The sequence below is a fragment of the Camelus bactrianus genome, chromosome 30, assembly GCF_048773025.1.
Source record: "Camelus bactrianus isolate YW-2024 breed Bactrian camel chromosome 30, ASM4877302v1, whole genome shotgun sequence".
NCBI classification, from domain to species: Eukaryota; Metazoa; Chordata; class Mammalia; order Artiodactyla; family Camelidae; genus Camelus; species Camelus bactrianus.
The window spans coordinates 24,826,478-24,849,008 of record NC_133568.1 but is presented as its reverse complement, the minus strand read 5'-3'; the positions used below and the strand labels follow the sequence as shown (position 1 = coordinate 24,849,008).

Below are 22,531 nucleotides of genomic sequence, written 5' to 3'. Positions count from 1 at the left end.
GACAGCAGCCCTGGGGAACCAGCACCCTGGGTGCAACCCATTCACCCCCAGGCTGCCCAGGCCTGTGGCCTCCCTAGTGTTCATGGAACACCCAGTTTCCTCCAGTTACGTTAAAGGCTGTTCGCACTCTCAAGCACTTCATGACACACCGAACAGCCTGTGACTTATCCTGTGGATATACTTCTACTACTAAAATCAGTGATGGAGGCGGGGTTGGCGCTGAAAAACACTAGAGCCACCCGAATCCTCATGCTTTTGTCAGACAGACACATCAGTCCGGGTGTGTGAGCAAGATTCACTCCTTGAACACACTTAAAAAAGTGCCCGAGAGTCGGGGAAGAGACCTAGCAGGAGACAAGCCAAAGGCGGTCGGTCGATCGCCTCCCAGCCCACAAAGCAGGGCTGGGCCCCGCCGGCCCCGGAGGCCCCTGAACGTCACACGGTGTCCTCCCTGCGTGTCTCTGGACTCTGGGGGACGAGGAGGCATACGCGGTGGGAAATTTTTTAAAACCTCTTCTGACACTAGGACCCTGTTCCAGGCTGCTCCCCCTACCCGACTGGCAGGGCTGACAGCAGCAGCTGGGCGGGTCTGGGGGAAGGAAGGGGCTGCTGCAGCGCTTGGCGGCTGTGTGTGGTGTGAACGCAGGAGCTGGCCGGAAGTTGAAGAGTAAATAAACCCAAAGAAGTAAGGGTGTGTGTGTGGGGGGGGATGTAAGACAGAGGAGAGACGGTGTGGATGTAACAGTAAATATTTAAAAAGAGAAGGTAAGAAAGAAGGAATGAGCTTCCTTTTGGCAGTGAAATCTAAATAACATGTTGAAGACCTTAGAGGCCATGTAAGGTCTCCATCCCCGAAATGCAGGGACTGGCCACCAGAGCGATAGGTCGGAGGGAGAGTCGACCTTTTTCTGTCTAGCTGGAGGGTTTTGCCCGTTGGTCCAGCAATGCTGCTGCTTCAGTACCAAGGCCCGCAATCTCAGGGGAGTTCATCTCAGGCCAGAAGTTCATTATCTTGGTTAATCATCATCCAGGGACCTTTCCAACAATGTAGTTTTGTGTAACGTTCGTTACACGCACCCACCTTTGTGCTCGGCTGTCTGGGTAGTCGGATGGGCTGTGGCATTTGCATTTCCCTAATCATCTAATTGAGAACAAATTCATATTGAGTCTACTTGATTGTTGTTTTTTTTTTAATTAAAAAGCCTTGATTAAAATATTTTCATTAAAGACATACTGGCAAAGTTCCAAATTATTTCAAAACATTTCGTTCTTTGTTTTTCAGTTCCCAGGGCTGTCCCAGTCACTCCTCAGGGTTCCAGTTTTGACATCCATCCAAATTCACGCAGACACACTCACCAGCCAGAAACAGCTGGAATAGCCCCTTGAGCCACTGTCCACCTGGGCCAGACCCTAAAGATTCCTCCCTTTAGTAACGGGTCACCTCGCAGGGAAGGAGGGGTAACCAAAGCAGTGGGAAAACAGGGCACCTAGTCGAGTGACAACTTGTAGTAAGACGGGAGTAAAGTTTAACAAGACAGAAAAGCAAGGTGATTTATCAGAAGTAAACCCTAGATGAAGATTAGGAGTTCTTTTCATTTATCTAATTAACAGAGAGCCGAGACAGATTGGGTAAAATTGTGCTAAATTATTATAAGGGGAAGAGCAAGAAATTATAGTCCGTCTGGTATGAGTCTCCCCAGACTCCTAGATTTGCAGCCCAATTAGAATAAAACTAAAAAAATTCTGCCTTGCTCCTTCCTTGATTCAGCACCTAAATAGGCTGTATATTTACTAAATACCAGAGCCTATGAATTTAAATGCTATATTAATAGAGGAAAGCAATATTCTTCCTCTAAACTAGAATATAGCTTTTGCTCTCTAAATGCCAATAAAATAGATTTATTTTTTACTTATTCCACTAATGGCTAATTTCCATCTCGTTTTTAAGACTTTAATGTTAATCATCATAAATTGTCAAAAAAGCTAAAATTAAGTAGATCTAACCCTCTCATTCCATGGGACAGCAATATTGTTTTTAAGGTTATTTCAAACTGAGTTGGCTGTGGTTGACCTTTTCTATCCAAAAACCTGAGACTCAGCTCTACCTAAAAATCTGCATCCTAAAAACGAAGATATTATCCTTTGTGAACTGCCGTAGGGCTGCAGCACCTATCACACTGTTAAACGCTTTGGGCAAATAATGAAAACAAAATGGAATCTGTCCACCCTCTGGTCGTGTGAGTCTCCAGACAACAGAAGGTACAACAGCGAAAGACCACGCATCCCTGCATCTAAACACTACACTGCTACGTCTACGGGATGCAGATACATCAAAACAAGCAGACGGAAGCCACTCAGGCGGGGGAGCTCTGCCAATCAGCCGTATGGTGCGGTATGGTACAGGATATAAGTGAGGATGTAATTAGGTTTGTTCTACGTATGGGTGGATGGTTTTCTCTTGTGCTGTGTTTTCTCTTAAAACTGTTCCTTTTCTCTTTTTTTTTTGTTCCTTTTCTCTTTTTTTTTTGTTCCTTTGCAATGTGATAACCCGGCTCGTATTAAATTGCAAATGCAAATTCAATAAACAGCTGCAATGATTTTCCAAGGGGGTTGGAGGGATGGAGTATTTGCCTGCCTCACCAGATACACGTAAAACTTTTTCCTTTGCTCATTGCCTCTGCCCCACCCCGAGAATATCATTGTAAATCACTACCTCCACACCAAAATATTAGCCCCCTTGACACTTACCGGTTTTCAAGCAGGAAAAAAAAAAAAAGTAAAACCAACTTCTTATTTGTATTCGTTTGACGTAAGAACACCAAATAAGCAAAATTATACACTATTTATAAATGTTTAAAAGAAAATCTACCCTCAGAGCCCAGGCATTTTTATTCTGCATATTTGCCCATCCTCTTGTCTACAGTTTTAAGCATACTATAAATGCAAGTTTATTTTCAGCCTTTTTAGCTTAAAATCATAAACCTTTTCACAAACATCCACAGATATAATTTCTACTTCTTGTCTAATGGTGACTTACTTCTGTACTAGATAGTTTGGTTGCTTCCACAGTTTGACTGTTACAGACGGGGCTGCAATTAACAGCTTCGCGCTTATGGAACAGGAACGTTTAGCCAGAGCTGGACCACCGTCTGGCAGGGCTGACTTGAGTAATCCCGCAGCACGTGGTGGGAGGTTACACTGCAAGAACTTTAATGTCTCTTAAAAGATAAACTGAGGCATATAAAAAATGTTAAGAGTTTATTTGAGCAAAAATCGATTCCTATGGGGCAGCCCCAAACCGGAAGTATCTGTGAGCTGGGAGAAACTTCTGCAGAGAAAGTGAGGGAGCCGAGTCAGGGGGTTACTGACTCGCTGTTGCTTAAAGCCTAGTGGGCTGTTTGTGACTGGCTGTCCTTGGGTTTCGATTTCATAACCTTGAGGCATTTACAGGCTTATGTTCCGCTTTGCTTCCCTTGCGCCCCACAGCACGAGAGCCACCTGTCTCATGGCCCCCTCGATCAAGTAATTCACCATGCCCATTCCATCCTTAAATTCTGCTTCCCTCCACCACCAGAAAAAACCCTGATGGGCCAATCAGACAACCAATGTCCAAACCAGGGATATCTGCAATAGACTTGTCAAATCCAACCCGGGCCCTGAGGGATTCCCGTGTCATGAAGACAGTGAGGGCACCAGCTGTCACAACTATCGAGGGAGGGAGCCCCTGCTGACATTTAAGGTGGAATATCCTACGCAGCGCACCAATTCCCTGTCTAAGCTGCAAAGGCCAATACTGACTCACGCCTTCTCTGCGAAGAGGAAGACACTGTGAAAAGGTCATCTTGATGATTTATCCCCAGTGGACCAGGAAGTGAAAGTAGAAAGACTCTCTAGACAATAAATTCTCTAGACAAACAGGGGTGTGACGGGACAAGATCTGTGTTGTACAAAGACCAGGCTGGATATAACACGGAATAATTTAGAGGGGAGAGATGAGAAGCAGGGAGAACCTTTAAGAGACTACTATCTTCTGCTCTGCCCTCTCTGCTCAGGTCTAGTTGTTTTATCTCACACTGACCCCAGGCCATTTGCATCACCCATCTGCATCTCATACTCAACAAGTCTAAAAGGAAATTTGTCATTATCTTCACAAAGTCAAATGTGTGTGACCTTGGCCACTCACTTAAAATGCAACTCCCCCCACCCCGCCCCCAGCATTCTCTTGACCCTAATTGGCTATTCTCTTTTCTCCTTCTACACACTAGGCAGTTTACTTTTTATGATGTTTATTATCTGATCTCTTTGCTAACTGAAAGCTGTTAAGGCAGGAATTCTCATCTGTTGTGACCACAAATGTATCTCCAGGGTGGTACACAGCAGATCCCCAGCATCTACCCAAGGAAGGAATGGGTAAAAGAGGAGGTGCTTCTCTCCCTTTATGGGACAGGCCTGAGGGGGCCGGCTGGCAGGCGGCTCTGAGTGCCAGTGGTTCCTTTTCCAGGAGCACCTAGAAATACTTGGAGGAAGCTTCTGGGCTGGAGCACATGGGTAGGTTATACAGAAGAGAAGGTAGTAAGTATGTATTATGGCAGGTAAATTGCTGTGAGAGTTCAGATAGTCAGAGAGAGTGAGAAGTCACTTCTGAATGAAGCCTGGAAGGGACAGGGTGAACCAGGGTGCCCAGGAGGGGCACGATTGCTGCGGAGGGCAGGTTGTGGGAAAAGCCGGAGAGAGCTGTGTGAACAGCCAGAATGGGCACAATATAAAGACGGCCGAACAAGGGGGGCTGGCCTGCAGGTCTGGGGCTCAGATTCTGGTTTTATTCTCAGCTGTGTGACCAAGGTCGCTTTTCAGCCCCCGGCTTTCCTCATCTGTGAAATAAGTGTGAGCACAGTACCTTCCTTATGGGGCTTCTACGAGTTTACAGAACAAACCCAAATACACTGTAAATACGCCACAGTGGGGCAAAGCACTGCCAGGAGGAAGTATGATGCTTCAGGCAGAGAGGACCTGGAGAATTAGATCGCAGCCAGTTCTACGTCCCGAGGTGTTTTCTCTCATTTTCCACCCCTTGCCTTCCCCTGTCTTCTTATGGAGTCAGTTAAACTCAACGTCAAGGAAAACGCAGTGCCAACTAAGCAAAGGCCACGGTGTGGAAAGGGGAAGGCGGAGGGGAGGTCTCTGTAACAGCTTCCTCTTTCTGACTCCCAGGGGCGTCGTGTCCAACCAGCCACTCCTCGAATTTGCTTTAAACTTAGAGAAGTTCTGCTAGGAGCCGGGGTGGAGATAAAGAACGTCACTGTGAAATAACAGACAGCTCCAAGGAGAGGCTGAGAGGGAGGATGAAGCAGGCAGAGCCAGGAGCCAGGAGTGACTCCATGGCATTGAGCCTCCTTGACCCAAGAGAATGGCACGTGCAGCCGTTGAGACAATAAGGAAACCTGAGGAATGATTCTGTTCCTCTGCCCTGGGAAGGGAGCCCCCGGGGGTGGAGAGGCAGGGATGGGGAACAGGCACAGCCTTGCAGGCTTTGTAGGAACTTTGCTTCCACTCAGAGTAAATGGGCCTGTGGTCGTTCTAGGGTTGAGCAGAGGAGCAACAGGACCGAACTTGGGTTTTAAAAGGATGGCCTCCAGGCAGCACTGCAGTACGACTTGACTTCTGTGGTCAGGAATTTAGAATAAAATTTTAAAATCTAGGTTTTCATCTGGCCACGGCCAGCAGTACGTGTGCAGAGAGACGTGAGCAGGTGCTTTGATTTGCAAAGACAGCTCACAGAAGGGCAGGCTGAGGCGTTGAGGGTGTGAGGTCCCTCATGGAACGGCACCTGGACCCTGCGGTGAGCGAGGTTAGGGAAACAATTCTCCCAGTTTGTACTTAGATTCCTCTTTCCCCTCCAGACACAGGTATATCTGTCTTGACCCAGAGATGATGTATACCAAAATTCACAAAGCAGTACTCAGAATTCCGATCCCCTGCCAATAACTGAGTTCTGTTGCAGGAAGCACATTCACTTATTTCTACACGTGTTTAATTTCTCCAACAAGACCGCAAGTTTTGAAGGGAAGAGAACTATTTCTTTGGGTCTGTTTCCTCTAAAGCAGTGGATCTTGGTATTGGCTGCACTGGAATCACCCGCGACATTTAAAAATTGTGCCGTCTGGCCCGCCTCTCGCTGTGATGTGATTGGCCTGGAGTGCAGCCTGGGAGTAGGTTGAGCTCTTAGGAAATCCCAGGTGATTTTGATGGCTACCGAGATTGAAAGCCTCTATGTTCTCTCTCACAGAGCCTCACACATAGACGGTCCTTGGTAAATAATTGTTGGGAAAGATTCATGAACAGATTGGGAACGTAGAAAACATCTGGCTGATTTCCTAAACTCAGGTATATTTCTCCAATAAGTCATCCTGGACACTCCTGTAAAATTAAGCTTCTTGGAATTCCACTTGTAAAATTCTGTCTTGGAAAGTTCCTGTATTTCTCCATTATCTGCAACACTGGTTCCCGCACTTTGGTCCCTGGACTGAACCATCTAAGGAATTTTAAAAGATGGCAGATGATAGGGCCTCAGGACACATCAAGTCCCTGGTGTGGTTGACTAGAGGCCCGAGAATCTGCATTTCCATCACGCTCCCTAGTGAGCCTCATACACGACCAGGGGCCAGAGTGGTGCTCCTCAAGGTAAAACCCAAGCTCCTTCCCCACCTGTCAGATTTCTCCCCAGTACGTTACTACCTGGTTTGTTACTCCCTTGTTTATTTCTCTATGAGTCCAACCCAAGTCTCCCACCAGGACAGGGAATCGATGCCTGGGGACCTCCACAACGTCGGCTCCCGCCTACTCTTGTGCACGCCACGTGCTCTCTTCCGTTGGCTCTTCATTCCCCTGTGCCTCTTCCAAAGCCCGTCCGTTTCCCTGGCCCTGGCGCGAGTTCTGCTACTTCCTCCACAAAACCTGCCGGATTAGTACAGCCCGGTGACGGAACCCTAACTGGCACAGTTACTGCCTTTGACTTAACTTGTGATGGAATTATGTGTGCTTTGTTTAAAGAAACCACTAGCCCCTGTAAGACAGGCCCAGGTTTATACAAAACCCTTTGTATCTGAACTCTGCCTGGGACAACAAGTGAGTGGAGGAAGGAGTCCACAGTATATGCAAAATTCCCCTTAGTACTTTCCTCATTTCTTTCCCTTTTTTTTTTTTTTCCTTTTCTTTCTTTCCTTTTTTAATGGCGGTATTAGAAATTGAACCCAGGACCTTGTGCATGCTAGGCACATGCTCTACCACTGAGCTATACCCACCCCTCCCAATGCCTTTATCTAATTATCAAAATTTAAGGGGAGGGTATAGCTCAGTGGTAGAGGGCATGCCTAGCATGCATTAGATCCTGGGTTCAATCCCCAGTACCCCCACTAAAATAAATAAATAAATAAACTTAATTATCTCCCCCCTGAAAAAAATTGATTATCATAAGATGATTTCAAATACCTTTTAGGAAAGGTGTGGCTATCATAAAATGAAGTAGCAAAGATAATTCAGTTTTTTTGTTGTGCTTTTAATGTCTCACCTGCCATTATTATATTTATAAAGCACCACAGAGAAGCTAACTTATGTTAGCTATTGCAATAAAATAATTTTTAAAAAGCACACGTGCTGTGTGCTTTATACACTCTCTGTACCTTTTTGTTCTGTATTTTCCTTGAGCAATAATATTCATCTCGTGTATTTTACTTCCACTATGGCTAATGACACTTCCTGGTCCCTAAAATCCAAATAATGTTGCTAACATATTTTTTTGTTTCCGACTCTGATCATTTTTAAAGAATCTTAGAGATTTTTTTTATTAACCCAACAGCTCCTTAGTGTTCCACTTTAATCATAAATCCTCAGTTAGGGGCTCAGCAGGATTCATAAATGTCTAACTTCTTAGTTTCGTGATAAAATAGAAACACCCAATTTAAAGGCTTTTAGTGTCATAATGAGAAAAACACACTGCACATCACTATTTACCTAGGGGCTGCTAGGGGACCAAATCTCTGTTTTATAGTAAGGATTTTGGAGGAAGTTTTTGTTGTTAGAGGCTACTATGCACAAGATGCTGTATGAGTTCTTTCTGGTCCAGTTTTTTCCCAAAGTTGATGTTTGCAGGCTATTACACGTGAGTGCCCATAAACCCCATGAGAACAGGGGTCATATTTTCATGTTTAGTGTTTTATCTTGTTCAGGGTCCAACACGGAGCCCAGTCATGGTAGGTGTTTGATGAATATTTGTTGATTCGCTGTTAGGCATTGGAAGGGAAGAGCCAGGAGGAAAGAAGAAACAGGAACTGGGTGTGATTATCTCGAGCACCAGCTACTTGCATTTTGTGTTGGCAACAGCGTAAGAAACCCTGGAGCAAGAGGCTTTCTCAAGGAAAACTGTGCAAAGTAAATTTCAAATGATTGAAGTTTCATCAACAAAAGGGGCATAAACAACCAAAATGTTCCAATCTCCTTATTCTGCAAAGCCACCGCGCTTCCTATTTCCAAAAGTTTTCCAGGTTTAAAATTGATTTCCCAATTATTGAATTTTTTAAAAGCATGTGGGAAAACACACTTAGAATTAACAAGTGTGTTCTCAGACTGTAAGAGAAGGCCATTCGACAAACTTCAGCATACAAGCTTCAGAGTCAAAGAGAACCAAGCCTATTTTTGCTGCTCATTGCCTACGTGACTTGGAGCAAACTGCCTAAACTCTCTGTCCTGTCCCCTTAAATTAATGGTGACAATATCCTCCTAATAGGGTCACATTAAAGACCAGCGGAAATAATGACCACAAACCACTCAGCCCAGTGCCTAGAAAAACCACTCAATGCTTGCCATGATATAATTATGACAATCCAGGGGAAAGGTGTTCCAAACGTCTGAAATGCAATCATCTACTGCTATTTAACATCCCCCATGTGACTCTAAAATGTAGACACCTGAGAAATGGGGTAGCGTTTTCCTCATCTGTCAGATGCAAAAACTGAGGGTAGAAGACAATATGCCAACAGAGATAAATCTAGCAGAACCAAACACCGAATTTCCTCGCTGTCTATACGAACTAAAACTGCCAATACACAGGAACATTAACTCTCAGAACCAGAAGAGGATGCACTGACTAACCCCACTGCTGACCTGACAGAACTCTCCAGGCTCAGTCAACAGAGGGCAAAATTCAGGTGAAACATTTAGTGATCTGTTAGTTAACATAGATCTCATGGCCTCCCCAGAAAAGCAGTAATGAAAACAAGCTCATACATAGAATGTACTTTTCACACGTTGATTCTTTCCCGTATATTGACTCATTCCATACATTGGCTCAATGTATGACTTTCCATATATTGATCCCATCTGTTGACTCATGGTCTTCATGACGGCTCTTATAGATGGGGACCCCATGGAACTGAGCAGTGGGGAGACCAGCGAGGGCAAAGTTGGGATGCGAACCCTGGCCTTGTGCTTCAGTGTCTGCATTCCATCATTACACTCTGTTCTGCACAGCCCAATATGGTAGCCACTAACCACATGGGGCCATATTTAAAATTTAAATTAACCTAATAAAAATTAAGAAACATTACAAATTCAGTTCTTCAATGGCACTAGCCACAGTTCAGGTGCTCAAAAGCCACACGTGGCCCATGGCTTATACTGGACAGAGCAGATGGAGAACATTTCCATCATCACCAACACTTCTCATACAGCCGTGTGCTCCGGACCACGACACTTCACTGCCTCATGGACTCGGCAGTCTGTCCTCTTTGCCTGTCTGTCGTAATAGTTACACTCAAATTCAAAACCTATTTAGGTTAACTTATTCTCTTATTGAACAAACAGTGTACACGGGACATAAATTTTACACAGCTATTCAACAGAACACATTGAAGGTTGCTTTGCAACTTTCTGAGACAGTGATTCTGTATCCAAGTAATCCAAAAATTAGGGTCAGGTAGGAATCAAGAAGAAGCAACAACACGCATAAGGGTGAGGTGAAGGGCTGTTGGTGCAAATCCTGCAGTGGAATCAAACTGCACCATGGCTGTGACCTTCTGTCCCTAACCAAAGTCGAGAGCCCCAGAAGTAACAGAAATGCTTGATGGCCATCAGCTGCTTTCCATCAGAGTCTTTTCTCTCTTCCCATCTTTCCATCTTCCACTCTTCTACTTAGCTTCTGCTTTTTTTGTAATTCCCTCTGGAAGTGCCACAGTCTTTTCAGGATTCAAGTCTTTGATGATCTATTATGAGAACGAGGGAATGTGTTCTTTAAAACCCCTCCTCCTTCTTCTCTTCCTCCACCTCCTCTTCCTTTTTTTTTTTTTTTGTTAATAGCAGCTACAATAATGGGGACCCTATTATATTCTGAAGCACTGTGCAATGTATCTTACTTTATTATCTCATTTAACCCCCAACAGCCTCATCTGGTAGGATTACAAAACCCACTTACAGAGAGAAAACCAGGGTGCAACTTGCCCACGTCACAAAGTAAGAGGTGAAGACTGGGTGTGAATTCAGGTCTGTGTGTCTCCAAGGATTGTGTGCTTGATCACTGCAGCAGTGGGGTGTCCCCAACATCCTCAAATCAGGAATGCCTGGCGGAGTGGAAAGAGCTTTACTAAAGGAATAAAAAACCTTGGTTTTCATCCTATTCCAGAATAAATTTAACTATTAGTATGGGGAAATTAATGTCTCTGGATTTCAGTTTCTCATTTGTCAGAGGAAGAGTTGAGAGAGAGGTTTTTTGAGGTCCCTTCCAGCTCAAAACTAGAATTCTGTTCTACCAATATATGCATATTTTCTTTTTTCTCTTAAGTATATGACTTTTGCCACATTGTAACTGATGACTAGTATTTACTGTTTGTCACTATAAGCCAGACATTTTACTGGAAGTATCTCATTTCATCTTCATGAGAACCTTGGGAGGTAACTTAATTGTGGATTAAATTCATTCCATGATGCAGAACTTGAGACTCAGAGCAGCTAAGTGACTTGCCCCATATATGAAGGACAGAGGCTAAACCCAAACTCAAGGCATCCAGCTCTTTCCTCAAAGGCTGCACTGACCCCCAGCCATACCCACAAGTCCTCGCCTCCCTGGTCAGAGGCCACACGCTAGACTTTTCATAGTACACAGATACCTAGCACTAGAGAGCAATAGTGCGGAAACATATTAACCCCAAGGAAAAAATACAGAGTAGAGAAAAAAAGCAAGCAAATGTATTTGGATGGCTAGTCTCCTAACAGCCTTTGAAGCAGCAGGCATATTCAGCTTTTACCTGCCTCATTTAACCTAGAGAATCAACTTTCATCTGTGACTTAAGCCGACTTCCATGGAACCTTCCAAAAAAAAAAAAAAAAATCATGTGACAAACACTGATTATAGTAGCTCCATTAAGCTTAAAAAGTTTAATGCTCAAAAAGCATTAATGCTTATAGGCATTTCTCCCTACAAGTTTAATAATAATCTTTTCTAAGTATGGGTAAATTCCGGCTCAAAAATACTGTCAACAAATGAACCTTCAGCACCGTGAAATCCTTGGACACTAAAAGCCTCATACAGGATCTGAGCTCCTCCCGTGTTTGGCAAACAACAGTGGTTTATAAGGGCAATTAAGACATTTCTGGAACTATCACTCACATTCTCTTGGACTAGGATCTCTCCTCACATATGTAAGGAAGTCTATAAGGCTATAAACTTTGTTTTCTTATCAGCTTAGTCAAATGTGTCATATGAAAATTCCTTCTGTGGAGTGAATACATGGAGAGAGATTTGATGAAACAAGTAGAGTAATATTTTAATTATAGGATCGAGGTGGGGACGATACGGATGTTTACTGCACAATTCTTTCAACTTCTCTATCTGATGGTTTTTCCAGAAAAATCCGTCTTACAGAGTATGTATTATACATTCTACAGGTACTTACTGACTCATCACTACACACCAGGCATGGCTGCATCCTGAACGAGGAGCTCACACTTTCACGTGGCGGTCCTGCAGCACTGGCTTCGGCTAGACGTGGAGCCCGAAGCAGAGAAGCAGACAGACTGTCAGGGGAACAAGAAAACCCTCACCAGCCGACCCAGCCCGGGAAGGCCCCAGTGCCGCGCCTGCTGACAGCGACCCGACCGAAGACTGTCCGGTGAATTTGGAAATCAATCAGAAGACTCCTCGCCCAGGACCCGCTCCCACCATCCCCACCACTTCCAGAAGCCCCACCCTAAGGGGAAATCCCTCCCGAATAGGATGTTGACCAAAGACCGTTTGAGATTTCCCCCTTTTGCTGTGTAAAACTCTCCTTTCAAATCCCTCTGAGTCTCTAGCAGAAGGAGTGCGAGGGTGGCTGAGTCCCTCACGGCAGGAGACTCTGAGTGAACAGACTCTGACGAACTCTATCGGTGACCTTCAACCTTTGGATAATCCTCAACTACCATCATCTACAGGCTTAGTCAGAATCTGTTGTGACCACTGTTCCAAACACAAATATGGCACCTATATTTCTTTCCCCCTGTATTTCCATGCTCCTTTGTACTGCAGTCTGCTTTTAAGGGAGACAGGGATACAGTTGCAGGTTGCTTGCCCAGAATGGCAGAGAAGGCAAGGTGCCTCCCTGGCAGCATCTGGCTTGGGAAGGCCACCTGCCGCCTGGGAGACTTGTTGAAGGCAGCTGAGTGTTCCTGGTGTGTCAGCAAGTGCTCTGACCCTCCCCAAAGTCAAGGATAAGGAAGTGTCAACAGAGATGGCTGCCTGTGGGCTGCATGTTTACTTTGTGAAACAGTAGCCTGAATAATCATGACTGAGTCACTCCAGGAGACTCACTAACAATCATGGCATAGGGCCATCTGCTTTGATTCAGTCTCTCCCATCCCATCTGACCAAACACTCCAATGCTCACTCATGATGCCTTCTCTCGTGATTTCAAACCAAAGCGATTAACCTCTCCTCCTTGAAAAGTTCATAGTGATAAGCCTTAGAAAGAAGGCAAGAAGAAAAGCAAGAAAGGGAGGGAGGGAAGGAGGGAAGAAGGAAAAAGATGACTTGTTTCATAACCTTGCTGACCATGGAGAGGGCTGTGATCAGAGATCCTTGCAAAGATGTATCCTCGACATTTTAATTTTAAACGTGCCAGTCACGATGGCAAATAACACCGTTGTTTCTTTCTCTTTTACACCTCATTGCATTTCTCAGGATTGTTGCTGTGCTTCTTACATACTTTCCCTCCCGATTCTCTGACGGAGACTTGTAAACTGTCACTCACTTCTGAATCAACATAGCCTAACGCAAAAGGGAAGACCTCGCCATGCAATACCCAGTCAGCGCAATAGTCCTTTTTGCCATTTATCCAACAGGATTTTGGAGTTTCACTGTTGGTACGAGATTATGAAATCTAATAGGAGATACTCGCTTAATACAGGCAACGCCCTCTGACACGCTCTTCAGAACCGGCTGACTTGTGGGATGATGGCTGTCTCTTTCGTAGATGTTTGCAAGAAGAGCCTAGATGAGGCTCTGCAAGATGCCTACAGGTGGGAAGTTTAAAAAGGGACCTCTAGATTCTTTCAAAACTGTTTCTAAGACAAAATCTAAATAGAAGTGAAAGAAAGGAAGGAGAAGAGGAAGGGAGGAAGGAAGGAAGGATGGGGGTGGTGGGTAGTTAGGAGAAAAAAAAAATGTTAAAATTAGCATCATGGCTGCAAAAGGCTAACCCCATGAGCCCATCAGCTTGAGACGCCTGTCACACTCTAAGTCCCCAGGAAAAGAACCCACTCGTGCAACAGTCGGGCTGTGCACACAGCAATTCCCTGGCTCTGTTTAAATGCACTGCTGCCCTGTTGCCTATGACACCATTAAGAGTGTTCCCACAGACCCAGCCAGACAGCCAGGTCAGGACGGCGCAGAATGGGCCACCTCATGACTCAGCTGCTTCTCAGCCTTTAGCTCAAATCATCCACAGGCAGTGTTGAGGGGTCCTGGTTTCAGAGGGAAGGGCACGTACCCTGGCACTGTGTGGGGAGCACAGCGGTCCCCAGACGAGGTCCAGACCTGTCTGATGACTGAATGAATTTGCCCCTCCAGAACTCACTTCATCATCCAAATGAACCTTCACTTCCCCCCCGAAAGTGGGGACGTACGTAAAGAGACGTGTAAAGCAAGAAAACAAATCCCCATCCTGCACAAAAGTGAACACGGATAGGAAGGCTCCTGCTGCTTCCTTGTGAAAGACGGTAAAATGGGAGATTCCTTTCTGACATCCAATCATTCTGACTTGCCTTTGATGGCAATAGATGTTGCCACTGATGACTAACAGTGAAACACAAACGCCGCAGTCCGCCTGGCCCTGATGGGTGTGGAGCACCCAGCTCGGCGCTCAGGCAACATCGCTTCCCTATTTCAGCCTCAGCCAGAGAACCCAGCTCTCACAGGAATGGCAACGCGCCCAGAGACAAAAACAGTCACCAGACCCCCTCGCAGCTAAAGGTCACATGGGTTCATGGCAACAAGATGTATGTTTACTGGGGTTTCTGGGAACGTTCCAAGTCCTGATACAGCCACTTATTTCTTCCTCCTTCATCCTTCTTCTTTATTTCTGGAATGCTGACATAATTCTTAGATGCTCAGCCGTTATGCATGAAGGAAGCAAAGCAAAAAGGTGAACTGAGCCCGGCCCTAGAGCAGCTGCACCAGACCCTGAAGTGACCCCCTTCACACTTTTTGCAAGAAAAACGAAACTCCTTACTTGTTTAAGCAGTAGCCAAGTTCCTGCCACTCTCAGCTAAATCTAACCAAGGTGGCAACACTCACATTGCCCAAAATTCTGTGGGTTTGATTCACATCAAGTTGTTCCTTTTGTTTTCAGATCAAAGTCATCTTCAGAAAGATGTGCTGGTTGCCTCAGGGCTTTGTTGCAACATCCTGACCCCACTGGGAGGAACACAGGTTTGGGGTCCCGTCATTTTGCTGTAAAGGATAGTCAAACTTTATCACACTTGTCTTCCAAGGTGAGCTGCTGAACTCAGTCTCTTATTGAATACAATAAAAATGGAGAGAAATGTCCAGGATGACATGCCTGTCTGTGTTTCCTATATTCCTATTGATGGGAACCTCTTTTAGAATTAACACGTGGAGCTGGCTGTCTTCTATACTGCCTAACTACAAAGTCATCAGTGTCATCAACGTCATTGTCCAACTATTCAGAGCAAACAACATACAAATTTCAATGCAAAAGCATGGAAATCAGAGAAACAATGATTTAAAAGGAGAGATCCATGTATTTCAGGTGAACTCCAGCTGTGAGTGGACCTATACGAAACATTTTAGACAAAAAACTTACAGTCCGGGCACTTGTGGTCATTCAGAGCTTGGAAATGAAACTGTTCACACATAGTTCCCAGAATTCAAACTGCTACCCCCTTAACTTTTCATCCTCAGTTATAAAATCAGTAGGACTCACAGTTTCCTGCCTTCTTCACAAGGCAGTTATGAGAAACAGATTGATGCCAGGACAACGCTCTCCCCTCAGTTCTTCAGCTGGCACCATTTTGTGGTGACTTACTGGGTAAACCTCAAAGCAATTTAAATGGACCTGTCCCATCCACCCGCATACAGAAGCTGATTACCTTTCAAAAGTGGTGGAACAAATTTCGGAACCCCATTCCTCCATCCTAGATGAGAAGTGTCAACCGTCATGGCGGCAAATTTGTCCGAGTCCCTTCCCAAGAGGGGGTAGGCCGTGGGCGGACACTGATCTCTGTCAACGGAGTAGAAGGGAGAGAAAGAGAAAGGGCTTGTTATCTGCAATGAACACTTTGGCTGGTGACTCCTCATCCCTTCTCCTTGCCCATCTCCTAAGGCAGATGCCAAAAAAGCAAGACACTTCCTTCTCCAGTTACCCCTGCAGCTCAGGAAGGCTGTGAGACCCCGTTCTGCCCAAATGGATGTCAAGTGGAGGGACTTCTGGGAAAGAGTGTTGCTCCTGGAGGAAAGGGAACATGTTTGTGAGAAGACCTGTCTCTTGCCATCTTGACAGACCTCCCACTTCTGCACTCACGAAGGCCAAGCAGAGACCTGCTGTCTGTAGGTGTGGCGACCGCCTGGTGCCCAGGAAGCGTGCCACCCAAGCATGAAACTAAACATGCTGCAGGTGTTGGCGCATGAGGAGAGAAAGAGCGTGGGACCTCCGTGATACTGAGGCACCAGCCAACCTGGAAACACCTCCCGCTAAACATCTTAGTAAGTTCACAGTAAGTGTCCTTTCTTAACAGGTGGGTTGCTCCACCCAGCTCCAGTACTCTGCATCTAAAACAACAACACTGAGCCAGATGAGGCACTGGGACATGCAGAATTATAGGGACTCTAAAAATGTAACACAAAAGTCACTCAAGAACAATGCGACAGTAACAGCCAAATCCATGAATAACCAGTTTAAATAGCTTGTTAGTTCATGGAAATATTTACCTGGCAGAGTAAGAACCAGCTGGAGCCATTCCAGGGTTCCTCAGCCTCCAGGTCAATTTAGAGTGAACACCAGACTTCTCTGGAAGGAGTTTCAAAACACCTTTTCACTGAGAGCGTGCGCACTTACCCTGCAGGCACAGCTATAAGGACTAAGGAAACCGTGAGGATCATTTCTTGAGTTTATATAGCAATCGTCTCTAGAGAGATGGATGTTTACTTTGGTTTTAATAATAATTAATCTTTGCAATATCCTGAAGGGGAGAAAGAGGGATAAAGAACAATCACTACCATTTTAGAGGGAAAAGATACCGAGAACAATGAGATGAAGTGGTTACCTGCACATTGCAGTCAAAAGGTAGCGCCATGTAGAGGTAGGCCATGAGCCGGCAGAGGTTAGATGCCAGGGATGTGAAGTCCTCGTCCTGCCTCTGTCCCTCAGGCACTCTTTCCTGATGATGCAGCAGATGATCCAGATGAATCACTCAGTTCCTTGCACCTCCCAGAAACCAGGCTAGGACACAGAGAAAGTGCCGATTAAAAGGCAAATCAAACTCGCTCATGGAAATCATTGTAATCAAGGTACCCTAGTCATATTTTGACTCATAAACATTTGGAATTTAAACAAAAAACAAAAAACACAGAAAGCACCCATACAAAGGCATAATTTAAAGTGAGAGAGATTTTTCAAATAATGTCTACAAAGGAAGCAAAAAGAGGGTAGCTAGGAGCAGCAGAGAGGAAATAATTTTAGAAATATATTAAGTATTATTTGAGAGGTAACTGAGGTTAAGTGAGCATTTTTGTTTTCATTTGTTAATAAGGCATGTTTCAACTCTTTCAAAACTGAAGTGGCCTGAAACAAAGATCCACAAACCACAGGCCCTTTAGGCTATAAAGAGTCCAGCCTGAGTGCAAACCCCCTCCTTTGCATGTACTAGCCACGCGATTTAACCTCTCACTGCCTCTAACTCACTGATCAAGTTTACAGTGGGAGCAGTAATAGCGCCAACCTCATAGGGTTCTTGCCTCATTGAATTTACCTGAGGAAGCTCAGAGAACACCAAGCAGGATAAATGCCGAAAAACAAACACGCAAAAAACAAAAAAGTTACACCTAGGCATGTCATTTTCAAATTACAGAAAAATCACAGATTAAGAAAACCAAAGAATGTCCTGAAATCAGCCAGAGGGGAAAAGAACATCTAACCTACAGAGAAGCAAAGATAAGAATTCATCGACTTCTCAGAAACCATGCAAGCAAGAGGAAAGTGGAGTGGAATATTTAAGGCGTTGAGAGTGAAAAAACTTCACCAACCTACAATTCTGTACCCAATGAGATTATCCTTCAAAACTGAAGGAGAAACAAAGTATTTCTCAGGGAAACAAATATTGAAGGAATTTGTTGCCAGAGACCAGCTGTGTAAGAAATGTTAAAAGAAGTTCATGGGGAGAAGGAAAATTATACAGGTCAGAAACTCGGATCTACAAAAAGAAAGGAAGATCAAAGAAGAAAGAACTGACTTGTCAGAGTTTCTCAGACTGATTTATGAAAATCTCAAGAGGAATTTTCAAACTGAGTTAATATGGGGGAGGATACAGCTCAAGTGGTAGAGTGCATGTTTAGCATGCACAAGGTTCTGGGTTCAATCCTCAGGAAATTTGCTCCAGAACTTTATCCTGTGAAATATTCAGACAAAAAAATAAAATTTACTAAGCTGTAAATCACTGAGAAATGCAATTGAAAAATTCATACTAAAATTCAAACAGATTTCCTCAATATGTATTCAACCTCTGGGTCTAAGCATATTCATTTTTACCACAAGTTCTGAATAGGAATAAATATTACAATCTAAAAATAGAAATTTTAGCCCAAGACTAAGATGGAAATGAAAACTGAAAAGAACAGTTTCTTTCACCCAGAGTTTTACGGAGAGTTTTAGTTATTTGAACATTTGAACCTCTTGCATTTTAACTTTCTCTGAGAACAACAGAAATACATTCCACCCTGTTACAGCTCTTACCATCCAGATTCTGTAGAGAAAACCTTTCAACTGAAATGTTTAACAAGGTGAAGATCCACAATTCTATCAATTAATGATGAAGGTTAGCAATTTAAGGGTGGATAAATGTTACATATTTAATGTACTTAGAAGAATTCTTTCATGCCCTTGAGCTAATAACTCATATTAATTAAATTATTCATTTAGTTAAATGCAGAATTAACATTTAATCTTCCATCCCTCTGCAAACTTATCTTCCTATCACGTGACAAGTGTGGATAGCTTGAAAAGCCACAAATGACTAGAAACAATATAAATGTATAAGTATTTCAGTAAGAAAAAAATCAATATCTGGTTCAAACTGTTTTAAAAACTCAAGTTCAGACTTCTCTTTCTAGTTGGCGTTTGCAGAATTTCTGGATTCCACCAATTGTCTTTAAGTTCTAAGCAGTGAAAAACTACCTCTCCAGAAGTAGACCAAAAAAAGTAAAAGGAAAGAAAAAAAAAAAGAAAAAAGAGTAAATAAAGTCACTTTTAAATTAATCAAAACCAATCATCATCCATCATCACTGGTGGAATAAGACAACTTGAAGACATAAATATAAACCGCCTGCTACCTTGCCTTAGCTGTATTTCTCAACTGAAGCTTCCAAAAACTTACATGGTTTCTAATAAGTGAATTACATTCGTATTTTTCCCATAATCAAAAGATATAGATCAAAGTTGGCTTTTTCTATCTTGTTGGTTCCCAGAGCATCCTCACATAAGAATGAGGCCATCGCCTGGGTAAAGCAAGAGACTGGCTTGGAAAGTGATCAGAGTTGTGAAAAAATCATTTACAAAAGTAAATTATTTAGGGACATGCAAGCACACGTTATTGAGAGCCCCAGGTCACCAAGAGAGAAGTATTGATCTATACTCTTGTCTTGTGCTTTGTTATATCTTTTTCATTGAAACAGCTTTGTCTGGAGATCCATCAGGAAAAGCGGTGCCATACCAAAGGAAGGAAGAGAGGTTGTAGGTTTTAATTTCTAATGGGATCGTTTCAGCAACTTAGACTTCCTTTTACCTTTGATGTATTCATTCACATGGAGGAAATATTTTGGAAATGAATCTCTACCTCCCCTCAAAAATCAATTTTTGTTTTTGAAAAGGGAATTTTGTTAGATGCTGAACATCATGCACAAGTCTATATAGATTTAGCAAAAATGCTATTTCTGGAAAGAAAAAAAGGCTGGGTTAGGGTTAGAAGACGCCTGGGATGCGAGGGGCAAGAGCAGAGTAAAAGCAAATTAATTACAGGATGTTTTCCATCCAGAGTAAATTCAGCTACTGACAATGAAAGGGACAAAAAGTTCTGTCGGTTATGGATTGGGTTTATCTGGAACTTTTAAACAACCAAAAACACCATTATAGGGTCATACCCACCATGAGAAGTATCATTACAACTGAACATTTCACTAAATGGGAAAAAAAATTAAGTTCTGCCCATTGGGCAGTACTAAGTTTAGTCAACCCAGAATTCTGTATCTAGTGGAAATTCTTTTTTTAAAAATAGTTAAAATAAAGATATTTCAGTTAAACAAAAGATGAGAGAATTCAATGCCCTCAGGCTTGCACTATGAGAAACATTAAAATGTCTTTTAATTAGAATTTACCTACGTTCAGTACCTAATTCTCTAAACTTTTCAGGCTAATCGTATGTGCTGACAGGGTTTAGGACAACTATTCCAGGTCTATAAACAGAAATAGTATTTCTGTTGTGATGGTACTGAGCTATGCATACTATAAACCGCTATTTCCCAGAACAGAAGGGCCAAGGGGGATTTCCCTTAGATTGAGCACAACGATTACCATGTGAACACAGGTGGTTAATTTTTCTACCCAGTAGGCGCAGGCAGAGAAGCTGGAGCATAGGGTGTGAGTGTAGCTAGAATTGCTTCTAGAGGGAAGTCCTTGCTCAGGGTGTGCTTATTACAAAATGACAGGAAGTGGAAGAGAGTTGGCTGAGCATGAGTCTAGGAAATGAAGGAGAAAGGGTGGAGTCTTTTGTCTGCTGTAAAGCATAAAACCGTGGCTCCTAGTAAAACAGGGCACAATGAGTGTCCCAGACAATCTGATCAAACTCATTAGCAAAAAAAACAGAATTATCTTATGCACCAAACATGTGAGACATCCTCCCAAGAGTTCAACATCAGTGAATCTTGTTCCTATATTAGTATATAAGGTAGTTTTAAGAAAACTTTACAAGGCCCTACCAGGGAAAGGCGTGGTCCCCCTCCTTCCTCAGTAATAGAAGACGAAGCCCTTCAGACACACCACCAGTCAGACCTCCATCAGGGGCACCTGTCATTGTTTAGATGGAACGTGTGTTGTTGCAGCTACGGAGCAGCCCCCCAGAGGAGAAGACAGTAGGTCATTCATTTGCTTACACTACAGTTCTTTTCCCTGATAATCACAGATAGAAATGCTCTAAATAATAGAAAACCCTGGAGAAAGTATATCATACTGGATGAGAACACAGACTTTGGATCCAGACTGTATGCGTTTATAACTGGGTTCTTTGTGGCCAGAGGGAGGTTCACCTCCATGCCTCTGCTTCCTTTTTATGGTGCTAAGGTGCCTGGCTCGCACACGGCTGTTTTGAGGATGTGAAATATATGATAGATATTATAAGTATATATATTAGCACAGTCTATGTCTGCTGCTGTTATTATTAAATGAATGGTGTAAAATCCAGCTCTATGATTCCACTAACTAGATTCCGGGAGAGCCCGTTCACTGCAGAGAAATGGATTCTTCTGTGTTTAAAGATAAACATCTATCGGTCTTCTAGGCAACTGTCACACCCATAGCCATTGTTAGGCTCATAAGTCTCAAGGCTAAATAATGCTCACCCCGTGCCAGCCCCAAGAAAACAATGTTGTCAAGGATGACAGTGAGCAGAGAGAAGTGGGCTGTGGCAAAGGCATTAGGTGAACAGGTGGCTTCAGAATGACAATTCTCAATGGAGATGACCAGAGGTGCCAACTCTTAAAAATGGACTAGAGGGCAGATTATTTACACAAGGGAGGAGAGGTTCTCTTTAATGGGATTCTAGGATAGAATTCCATATATTTAAGAGAACCATAACTTCACTTGTGCCCTAGACTGGTGTAATCCAGGACCAGTGTCTATCAGACTCATAGAACCGAGAGAGACATCAGAAAAGGTCAGCCTCCTAGAAGAATCTGTGCTTCTATAAGTTCTTTGGTGAAGGGAAATCCATGGTTCATGATCAAAGAGTCTCCTTTTCAATTTTAGGTTTGCCCTTTTTTGCTAGCCAGTTACCAAGGACATGATTTAATGGCCCAAAATGACCTCTAGGCAAGGCAACTGGCCCTAGTCATAAACCCTATAAAAATAATCCCTTCCCTGGCCATCCTTTCTTTGGGTTTTACAGTCTAGGGGAGACTTTTCCAGACGTGGTGAGGCTGCCTAGTATTAGGTAAGGAAAATGCAGCTCAAGACAAAGCTCCAGGAGTCCAGCTACAAAATTCACCTGTGCTCAGAAATGGATTCTTAATGCAGATTCCCGCTCCTACAGGGCTCTTTGTCAGTGTCAGGCCCTGGCATTATCAGGAGGCCCTGGACTCCAGGGAGGAGGTTGGGGGAAGGAGCTTGGGGAATGCGGGAACAAAGCAGCTGATGCAAAAACATCCATCAGCAAGACAAGTCAGGCAAAAAGGGCAGGAAGAACCTGAGTCCATTTTTTAAAAAAGATGCTTCAGAATGTTAGGAAACCCTTAAACTGGAGATTGGAATATGAATAAGCTAAAAGAAGGGAAGGGAAGTTTTCAAAAATAATGTAGTTTAAATGAAGCTAAAGATACATAAGAAAAAAAAAAAACCTGGAGGTTAAAATAGCCGACAATAAGGACTAAATACACAGGTTTAAATATTTTAAAATACAAAGTTTAAAATACTTTTCATTCACAAAGTTGAAAGGCAAGTAAAAGAATAAGTAAAACCTGTGAGGTTAAAAGAATTTCAAGGGAGCACAAGAAATCGGTCAGGTATGA

At 43.6% G+C, this 22,531-nt stretch overlaps 1 protein-coding gene across 7 annotated transcripts in view; it reads right to left on the bottom strand.

Annotated features, from left to right (window-relative positions):
• SOCS6 (suppressor of cytokine signaling 6) overlaps positions 1-22,531 on the bottom strand; it is a 235,098-nt gene that overhangs the window by 179,237 nt on the left and 33,330 nt on the right. For 2 of the 7 annotated variants that reach the window (XR_012503368.1, XR_012503369.1), the window contains exons 3-5: positions 16,807-16,982; positions 16,599-16,722; positions 15,634-15,764 (exon numbers count right to left, since the gene is read on the bottom strand). The gene's annotated coding sequence lies outside the window, so the exon portion shown is untranslated. Of the gene's footprint in view, positions 1-1,172; positions 10,257-10,465; positions 10,611-11,294; positions 11,356-11,942; positions 12,064-14,818; positions 14,975-15,633; positions 15,765-16,598; positions 16,723-16,806; positions 16,983-22,531 lie in introns of those variants that run through there. The other 5 variants (XR_012503364.1, XR_012503370.1, XR_012503366.1 and 2 more) reach the window with 5 other exon arrangements.